The sequence below is a fragment of the Equus quagga genome, chromosome 19 (assembly GCF_021613505.1).
Source record: "Equus quagga isolate Etosha38 chromosome 19, UCLA_HA_Equagga_1.0, whole genome shotgun sequence".
Classification (NCBI taxonomy): Eukaryota; Metazoa; Chordata; class Mammalia; order Perissodactyla; family Equidae; genus Equus; species Equus quagga.
Window position 1 is genome coordinate 11,850,655 of NC_060285.1, and position 10,081 is coordinate 11,860,735.

General features: G+C 48.4%; 1 long non-coding RNA gene across 1 annotated transcript; it reads left to right on the forward strand.

The window, feature by feature from the left end:
* The first annotated feature begins 78 nt into the window (after positions 1-78).
* LOC124230201 (uncharacterized) lies at positions 79-7,962 on the forward strand. Its single transcript, XR_006886103.1, has 4 exons — positions 79-165; positions 6,591-6,741; positions 7,141-7,326; positions 7,655-7,962. It is a non-coding gene; the product is annotated as an uncharacterized LOC124230201 (long non-coding RNA).
* The last annotated feature ends 2,119 nt before the right edge of the window (positions 7,963-10,081 follow it).

The following is a 10,081-nucleotide window of genomic DNA, read 5'->3' on the forward strand; positions in this document are numbered from 1 at the left end:
CAAAGCCAGCCATGAGTCAAAGTGGTGAAAACAGATGGTGCTCAGCCTCTTCTGCCGGCAGAGGCAGGAGCGGAGCGCTCAGCCCTGTGCACAGGTGCCGGTGATTCAGAGGGAGGACGAGGGAGACGCCCGGGATCAAAGGAAAACTCACAGGGGCTTCTGGATGTAAGTGCCATCAGGCCAGCTGTGTCTGCCGGCTGGCCATCGTTGAAGGTGGGCTTCCGTCCCCCCTCGGAGACTGTCCCATGGGACAGAGGCCTGTGTTCCTCGTGACTGCATGTCAAAGGACTGGCCTTTGAGAAAGGACTGGTCCTTGAGAAAGACCCAGCATCTGGGTGGTAGGACTTACGGAGCCATCTCAAGGGACAGAGGAAGGATGCGTCGTGGGAAGCCCTTTCTAGTGAAGGCTCTAGAAAGGGAGGGCAGGCACCTGTGGTTGGCTGTCGGCTAGAAGGAGCAGTCAGGTCTCCGGCAGCCGTGGGCTCTCAGGCTGGCGTTTCGGTGGGGGCTGGGTGGGCCTGGGACCAGCGGCCTTGCTGCAGTTCCATCTCCCAGGGAGGGGTCTGCACGGAGTCCTCCTGGGCTGGGAGGGCCAGGTGGCGTCCAGGAAGCCAACTGCTTTGCCACGCCCCAGCAGCCGAGTCTGAGACCCGTGGCTCCAGTGTCCTGGAACACAGGAAGCTGCTCTCTCTCTGTCTCTGTCTCTCTCTGTCTCTCTCTCTCACACACACACACACACCATACATGGACACACACACAGTCACCTAAGGAAATGCATGTAGACATAGGCACAGACAGGTGCACATCGACGCAATGCGTACACCCAAATGCACATGTTTGTACACATACCCACATGTGCACGACATGCAAAAGCGTCACTAACACACACACGCACATCCAAATACAACTATGCAAGCAGGGCTGGCTCCGTGCGTGTGCAGCCTATGCTGCCACATAGGTCCCAGTGCTCAGGAGGGCCCCACACTTAGTTTAATGCCCTATTGTCGTGGTTTTGAAATCTTACCGATGCACACACAGGTGTCCTCTATCTCCTTCTGTCTTGTTCCTTCCTCCTGTCTTGTGTTCACACTGGAAGGTCCCACGAAGCTCCATCCTCAAACCAATGGGCTTAAAACGAAAACTGAGAATTGCCGCTGGGGGCGCTGCCCCTCCAGACGGGGGCTGAAGTAATGCCCGCTGCCCGCCTCTAGGTGGCAGCACCAAGCCGGGCCAAACCGCCGCGAGGCCCGGGAGGAAGGGCGGGGGCCCCGCGGAGGACTCGGTGTCGCCCTGTCCCTCCCGGAATCGACCCATTTCCAGAAAGCGCGGCGATTTCCCAAGCAACGCAAGTTTCCAAAGGGCCATCCAATCCATTCTTCCGTGCCTGTATTTTCATTCGATTCATTTTTTCCCATTCACTTGTAATAGTTTTCTTGTTTTATTTCTTAAAATCTTCGGATTACAAATGCAGCACATTTTATTGTAGAAAATAGCACACACATGAAAGTAAAAAATCATCCATAACCTGACACTTTTTTTAAGGCCGGAAAAGCAGGTGACATCCTCTCCTCTCCTCCGATGACTTGGCACATCCCTGCCAGACTCTGTTCTCCACTGAAGACCCTACCCGATTTCTCCTGTACACCTAAAAACGTACACATACCTGCTGTGTCTCCTTCTTAAAGAGGCGCATCTCCTGCACCCGTTCTTCGGGTCACTTTTCCGCTTAATATGACCTAGTCACGTTTCGAGTCGGTGTGTGTAGATAGACCTGCCTCCGCTTTTAAACATTGGCAATCTCATCTTCCTAAGTCTGGCTTTAGCCAGTTCACGGACAGTCTGCACTCAGCGGGTGCAACCACCGGGCGGCTTTATCATCTGCCTTCGTGGCATCCTCACCTGGCTGTGTGGCCTCTCCTCTGCACACCCCTTAATGACACATTGGGCAAGTTCCCCAGCTCTCTGACCACCGTTAATCATTTTAAAAGTCCACTCAGTCATCTAAAAGCCATTCAGTCTCATTCTTCCTCCCCCAAAGGCTTGACCTACGGCTGAGAGAACCAGAAAGCGGGGGGCCTTGGTCACTCGGTCCTTATCATCTCTCTTGCTCATGGTTCTGGCCGGTGTGCTTGGGCGGGAGGGCTGGAGAAGGGTCTCTGTGGTCAGCCTCTGTTATTTGTTGCTGCTTCTTGGGCTGGCTCTGACCAGCTGTTGGGGTCCCTTTGGGAGAAGGGATGCGCGCTCCGAGGGCTCATCTCCTCTGCTCAGTGTCCTGATGAGAGGGTTCAAGGGCTCAGCCCTCCCCATCCCACCTCCTCCTGCCCTCCTCTGTGGAATACCCTGCAGCCTCTGCCTGCTGGGGTGTCCTCACCCAGCGGGCTACCCTCGTGGGTGGGCTCTGGGTGGCCACTCAAGTCTGGTCACCTTCCTCAGAGTCCACTTGAACTTTGGGCAGCTCCCTCATGCTTGTGCATCAGATGGGGGAGTACAGGCAGCCCCACGTCCCCGCCACTCCACCCACCATCTCTGCCCAGTTCCCTTTCCTCCCTGATCAGGGCATCAGAAGGGAGAGCAGCCAGTGCCCTGCAGGCACAGCCTCCACAGGCACCCCAGCCTCCACCAGTGACTCATGGGAGGCATCCTCTCCTGGTTTGGGGTGGTGGGAGTACCCAACCACTTTCCCATGGGGAGGGAGGAGGAGAGCCTCAGCTCCTTCTACCTGGCCAGGCACTCATGTCTCTGACCATCTTCCCTCCTCTCCACCCAGGCTTCTGGGATGGAGCTGGCAGGGGGCCATGGCCAGAGCAAGTTGTAGATGATCTGGGGTTGCAGAACTCAGAGAGTGCCTCTGACCTCTGGTGTTTGTGATTCTTTTTAGATGTGGAGTCCTTGATGCTTCTTTGTCTAAATTCGGGGGAATGAAATTAGATCTTATACTATATACAGTAATTAACTTGAAATGGATAAAAGACTTCAATCTAAGACCTGAAATTGTAAAACTCCTAAAGGAGAACGTAGGGAAAAAGCTCTTGACATTGGGCTTGGCAATAATTTATTGGGTAGGACCCCAAAAGCACAGGAAACAAAGCAAAAATAAGTGGGATTACATCAGACTAAAAGCTTCTGTACTGTGAAGGAAACAGTCAACAAAATGAAAAGGCAACCTGTGAATGGGAGAAAAGATTTGCAAGCCACACATCTAATAAGGGATTAATATCCCAACATATATCCCAAATATATAAGGAACTCATGCAACTCAATAACAAAAACACAAACAGCCTGATTAAAAAGCAGGCAAGGGGCCTGAATAGACGTTTTCCAACGAAGACACATGGATGGCCAACAGGTACCTGAAAAGGTGCTCAGCATCACTAATCATCAGCGAAATGCAAACCAAAACCGCGGTGAGACATCACCTCACACCTCTTCGAGTGGCTGTCATCAAGAGGACAACTGGAACCAAGTGCGGCGAGGACGTGGAGAAAAGAGAACCCTAGGGCACTGCTGGTGGGGATGCGAACTGGTGCAGCCACTGTGGAAACAGTATGGAGATTCCTCAAAAAATTAAAAATAGAAATACCATATGATCCAGCTATCCCATGTCTGGATATTTAGCCAAAGGAAATGAAATCAGTATCTTGAAGAAATAATTGCACCCCTCATGTTCACTGCAGCATTATTCACGCTAGCCAAGATGTGGAAACAACCTAAGTATCTGTTGACTGATGAGTGGGTAAAGAAAATGGGGTATATGTGCACAGTGGAATGTTATTCAGCCATAAAAAAGAAAGAGCACAACCACAGGCACTCACAAGTACAATATACAACTATGTACTGGACGGGGGGAGCTTTGGGGAGAAGAAGAAGGAAAAAAAATAAGAAAAAGAAGATTGGCAACAGATGTTAGCTTAGGTGCCATTCTTTGAAAAAGGAAAGAAAGAAATCCTGCCATTTGTGACACATGGATGAACCTGATGGACATTATGCGAAGTGAAATAAGCCAGACATAGAAAGACAAATAATGTGTGACCTCACTTATATGTGGAAACTCATGGAACCAGAGAGCAGAGTGGTGGCTGCCAGGAGCTGAGAGCTGGCAGAAATGGGGAGAGTTTGGTCAAGGGTACAAATTTTCAGTTACAAGATGAATAAGTTCTGGAGATCTAATGTACAGCCTGGTGAATATAGTTAATATGCTCTATTGTAGACTTGAAATTTGCTGAGAGAGTAATTTTCGAGTGTTGTCGCCACTAACTACGTGAGGTGATGGGTGTGTTAGCTAACCTGATTGTGGTGATCATTTCACAATGTATACGAATATTAAATCATTACATTGTGCACCTTAAAAAATCACGTTATACAACCTGAACATGTACAATTTTTATGTGTCATTCATACCTCAAGAAAGCTGGGGGAAAAAATAAAGATGCTTTGGTGTGATGACGTGTGGTGAGGCCGATTGAGGATGGAGAAGCCTGGTCCCCGTAAGTCATCCAGGGACACGGGCCCCTCTGCAGTGCAGATGCACAGCTGCACGAGGCAAAAATATTCTCTAATGAGCATCCAGAGTGTCTGCTCAGAGTGAATCGTCCTCAGAACAAGTTCATAACAGGACATCATTGGTGAAGCTGTGCAAGCACTTGGTACCTGATAAAGCTAGCCGGATCCTTCAGGTGTGACCACCCCCGCCTGCCCCTCCGCAGAGACACTAAGGGAAGGTGTCATTGACTGTTGGAAGACAGAAGCAGCAAAATGCTTGACTGGGGGACCATTAGCATCACCATACTCCTTATTCGCTTTAGTCTATTTGTATCATTTTCTATCAAGTAAACCACATGCTGTAGAGACGTTTGGAAGTGTGATAGTTCCTGCTGCAGTGGTAAGGGGAACGCCAGCCTCCTTGAAAGGTGGTTTTGCTTTGCAGACCAGGGACAGTGGGAGACGCCCCCTTGAAATGGGTTCCATGTATTCAGCGGGGCAGGATGAGATCCAGGTGTAGTGGCGGCCAAGGGAAAGAACTTGGAGCATGGATGTGGTTAGCAGGATGGGAAGCAGAGATGGGTGGGCCAGGGACAGCCTGACCTGAGGGACCTCTGGCAAATCTTAACTGGTCATGGTGAGCTTAGGACTGAAATAGTGGGGCAGCCTGTTAAAGTTTTAACCTGTACAAGTGAAAAAACTCTAACTCTAGTGAACAGAGGTAGGACGTGGGTCACCTCACTAGGGAGTTATGCCCCCTCATCCCGTTCCTAGAACTGAGCCAGCTCACGGAGCCCCTTGATTAAAAGGATGGCTCGGTCCCCTCAAGGAAGGATCCTGCCACATTGCCAAAAGTGTCTACGGTCAGTGTTCCTTCTAGCCTTCTCCAAAGGGACTGTGCACTGGGGAAAGGAAAGTACGCAGACTTTGTGAGGCCGACCGGTCCAGGAACGAGGGCCGGAACTGAGGCTGTCCTTTCTCAGCCGTCCACCAGCAACAATTTTGTTCTTGTCTCAGCAACTTTGGGTTTTGCTGGTTTAGAGATCGTAGTTCCCAAAGGAGGACTGTTTCCAGCAGGGGACATCAACAAGGGTTCCATCGTCTTGGAAGCTGAGGCTGCCACCGGGCTGCCTGGGGTTTCTCGTACCACTGAACCCACAGGCAAGAAGGGAGTTGCTGTACTTGGAGAGAGTGGTTGTGGCCACCAGGGGGAAGAAGATTGTTATTACACGACGCAGGTGGGGAGAGCGGGTCTGGAACCCAGGGCGTTGTTTGGGATGCTTCTAAATGTTACGTGTAAAAGTTAGTAAGAAACTACAGCAACCCAGTGAGGCAGAACCACCTTCAAGGATGGTTAGGGTCACCCTGCTGGGCAAAGAACTGTGAGCGCAGAAATGCTGGCTGCGGGCAAGGAAAACACAGAACAGGTGGTAGAAGAAAGAGTTATAATTCCAGTTATGTCCACATGGCCAGTTGCAGAAATGAGGACTGTGCAAGTGCTATTCAGTTTTTTTCTCCTTTTTTGTTTTAAATTTATGCTTCATTTTATTGTTTATTGAAACATTGAGACAGAGTATTCTGACGCATTCAGCATCCACAAAGTCAAGTCAATTTTATCTGTGCTTCAATATTTGATTAATAGAAAGTTCTGTCAAGGGATTCCCAGGGACATCTTAGTTTGAAATACATCATTAAATGGGATGCTGCTCATAAAAACATTCTTCCAAAAATTGGCTTGCTCTTTGACCGTTTTCCTTCTCTTTTTTTTAACTCTTTCTCGTTTCCCAATCTTCTCCATCTAACACAAGGTATGTTTGATTCAACATTTATGTTATAAGATGTTAAAGGGGAGTTGTGACTGGGCTGGGAATGGCTAAGAGATAAATGAGACATTGGAGAGAGATCTGGGCCTTGGGAAAGAGCGAGCACAGCTGCCTTTGGTTGAGGGGGAGTTGGATCACGTTATGCAGAAGCGTGATGTTCTTACTGCCTGTTTTTGGAAGTTAAATATGGGTAAAGAGTTGTGTGTGGATCCTGGTGCACCATGCTGGACCGTCTGAATCACGTGGGCATCACCCCCGTCTCCATCTAAGATCCCTTGTATGTTACAGCGGAGAAGCAGGAACTACAATTCCCAGAATCCCTTTCCCCGTGTGGTCCAGGGTTGAAGTTTGCCAGTGAAGGCGCTCTGCGGGATGTGAAGGTGGAAGAGATATCAAGGCATATTCTTTGGAAGTAGATGCAGCCAGACTCTGAGTGCATGTGAGTCAGAACTTCCTGGCAAACTCTCAAGAACCATCCCCTTCATCCTTGAGGCTGAGATCTTTGGTTGTGCCTTCTCTGATCTTTACTTTCTCTACTCTTCCATAAATTGTGAAAAACCCCAATACCTGTATTCCATGCTTCACATTCTAAATGCTTGGAATGGTTTCTGTTTTCCTGACTGAAGCTGATAAACATGCTCATATTGAACATCTATCATAGCATAACTTTGATGTGCTCTTACGCTAAAAATAATCTTTTTTTTTTTTTTTTTTTGCTGAGGAAGATTCGCCCTGAGCTAACATCCATTGCCAATCTTTCTTTCTTGTTTTGTTTTTACTTGAGGAAGATTGTTGCTGAGCTAACATCTGTGCCAATCTTCCTCTATTTTGTATGCAGGTTGCTGCCACAGCATGGCTTGATGAGGGTATAAGTTGGTGCCTGGGATCCGAACCCACGAACCTGGGGTGCTGAAGCAGAGTGCACGAAACTTCAGCCACTCAGCCACGGGGCCAGCCGTACAAACAATCTTTGAATGGCCAGAGGCCTTCTCTCCACCAAGAGTGAGGTGGTAAGGGCAAGAAGGTGAGGGGAAAAAAAATCTCATTCTGTTACATCTTTATTGGCCATTTGTATTTCTTCTGTAAACTAGCTGCTCATCTGTATTTTTCTCTTTCAATTTTATACCATTCTTTTATTTCTTTGAGGGAATCCTTTGTATAATGTAGAGAGTGATCCTTTGTGGGCCACAGTTGTCATGAAATGTTGGGAAGAGAGAACATCCCTCCCTCCCCAGCACACGCACACACACCCCCACTCACACGCTCTCACTGAGGTCCATAGAGGACAGGAGTTCTAACCCCCCCCTCCATCCTTTTCCTCTATTCTTTCTTTCTTTTCCTTTTTTCTCCAGGGAAGAAATGACACTTGGTTAAGGAGTCACTGCTCAGGCGTGTCCACGGCCACCTCCAGTTCTCTTGGGCAGCCTAACATCGGTCACAGTGGGCCCGCCTTCCTCCCTGTCTTCTGGGACCAGCCCACCCCATCCCAGCTTCTCTGCCTGAAGCCAGCGGGTCAGTGAGGACGAGTGAGGACCCCAGACCCAGCTTGCCCACCGGTTTGTTATGGGCTGCAGACTCTGGGTTCAAGGAGGGAAGTCAAAGGACTTTCCTTTTTACCTAACGTGTTTTATCAGAAGTTTTGCAAGCTGGGGTTATTGAATAGTTTCCAGTCATTAATAAAGCTAACGTTTTATTCTCCACTTGGCTCAATTCCTCATGTTTTCTAGCGAGAAGGACCTGGGAGGGGAAGAGCCGCAAGTGGTACGATGGGGGCGCCGAACCCCGTCCCAAACGCCTGGCACAGATGCTTTATGGTCTCGTTTTGACTTTCTTTTTAGCGTCCACCACCCTGTACACATTTTAAATCGTATATAGTCAAACCTGTCAGTGTTTTCTGCTCCCGTTTTTAGGTTTCCTTCCTTAAGTCATTTTTCAACAAGTGTTATTTCAACACCTACGATACACCAGATACAGTTTCTAGTTCTGGGGAGACACCAAGAATAACAAAACCACACAGATTCTCGTCTCTCATGAACTGTACGCTCTAGTCAGTTCTGGAAGGACGTTCCCACCCAAAGATCACACAAATAGTTGCCTGTATTTTCTTCTAGCACTTTCATGGTATTATACTGTTTTATTTTTAGATTTTTTTTAACCAATTTGGAAGTTATTTCTGTGAATGGTGTGAGGTGGGGAACTTAACTTCCAGATGAGAGGTAACTATCTCAACAATTTTGTGTGCGTGTAGTCTATCGTTTCACCATGATTTGAAGTGACATCTTGTCTTACAGTAAGTTCCCACAGATACCTGGTTTTATTTCAGACTCTTGGTAGGCAGCCTTCGAATGGTTCCCGGTGGTCCCTACTTCCTGGGAACCATGCCCTTGTGTGATCCTCATCCCTGGAGTGTGGGCTGGTCCTGGGGTCTCGCCTTTAACCAACAGAATTCTGCAGGGGGGATGGGATGTCACTTCGGGGATTAGCTCATGAAAGGCTGTGACTTTCTCCTCTGGGCACTCTCTTGTTTCTCTCACTTGCTAAGTCTGGTCAAGCTGGCTGCCATGTCAGGAACTGCTTCATGGATGGGCTCATGTGTTGAGAAACTGAGGGTGGTCGGGCTCTGGCCTATCGTCAGGGAGGAGCTGAGGCTCTTAGTTCAGCCCTCCATGAGGGACTGAATCCCACGTCCAGCCACTGAGTGAGAGTGGAAGAGAATCCCGGCTCAGTTGAACCTTGAGATGACCGTGGCCCCAGCTGGCGCCTTGACTGTGGCCTTACCAGAGATCCTGAGCTGAGTGAGCTGAGCCACATCTGGTCTGACCCAGAGATGATAAGATGATAAGTGGTGTTGTTTTAAGCCAGACATCCAGCACTGTTTCCAGTCCTCTGCTCGAAGGCGGGGGCTCTTCAACCTCCCGGGCACTCTTGGAGCCTGGCTTTATACCGCGTCTCCTTCTGACGGTGGAACGCCAGCAGGATCTGCCCCAGGCCCAAGAGGCCCCTGCAACAGCCAGGTGGAGAAGCCACCAGGGCCTGCGTGACATCCCATCGCAAGTTCCTTTTATCTCACTTGGAATAAGGATGCAATCACTTGTCTCTAATTTTTAAGAGAAGCAGATACACGTGTAAACAGCAAGGAAGTGGAATTCCAACCACAGAGGGTTTTTTTAAACATAATTTTGAGAAGGCAACTTTGAACAAAGAACTTGCAGACGTGGTGTAATTCCTTCTTATTAGAGATGAGCAAGCTTTCCTTGGAAGGACGTGAAGCCCTTGGCATAGGCTGCTTAAGAGAAATAGACAACAGAGAAAAGAAAGAAAGAGAGAGAGAGAGAGAGGGAGAGAGGGAGAGAGAGAGGGAAAGAAAGAAATAAGGAAAGAAAGAGAAAAAGAAAGAAAGAAAGGAGGGAGGGAGGCAGGGAAGGAAGGAAGAGAGAGAGAGAGAGAAAGAAAGAGAATAATTTCTCTCTTCCCAGCAGAAGGAGAAAGTCCTGATAATTTGGTACCACGAGGTCTTAGGTTCCACGTAGAGTTTTCTCAAGGGAACTTGATAACGACCTGCCCAGGTGGAATGTTAATATGATAAAGTCATAACTAGGACTCTTTCTACTTCCAGATTAGAAAACATTTCTTCATTGAGGGTATTAATAATTTTCTCTATTACACATATATTGTATCAATAATTTTATTCTAAATGTTTTAGAAGCCTTAATGCTGCCCTTGCCTACATCAAATTTTTAAAAGAGGAAATAGAAGCATATAATGTACAAATGAGAAAA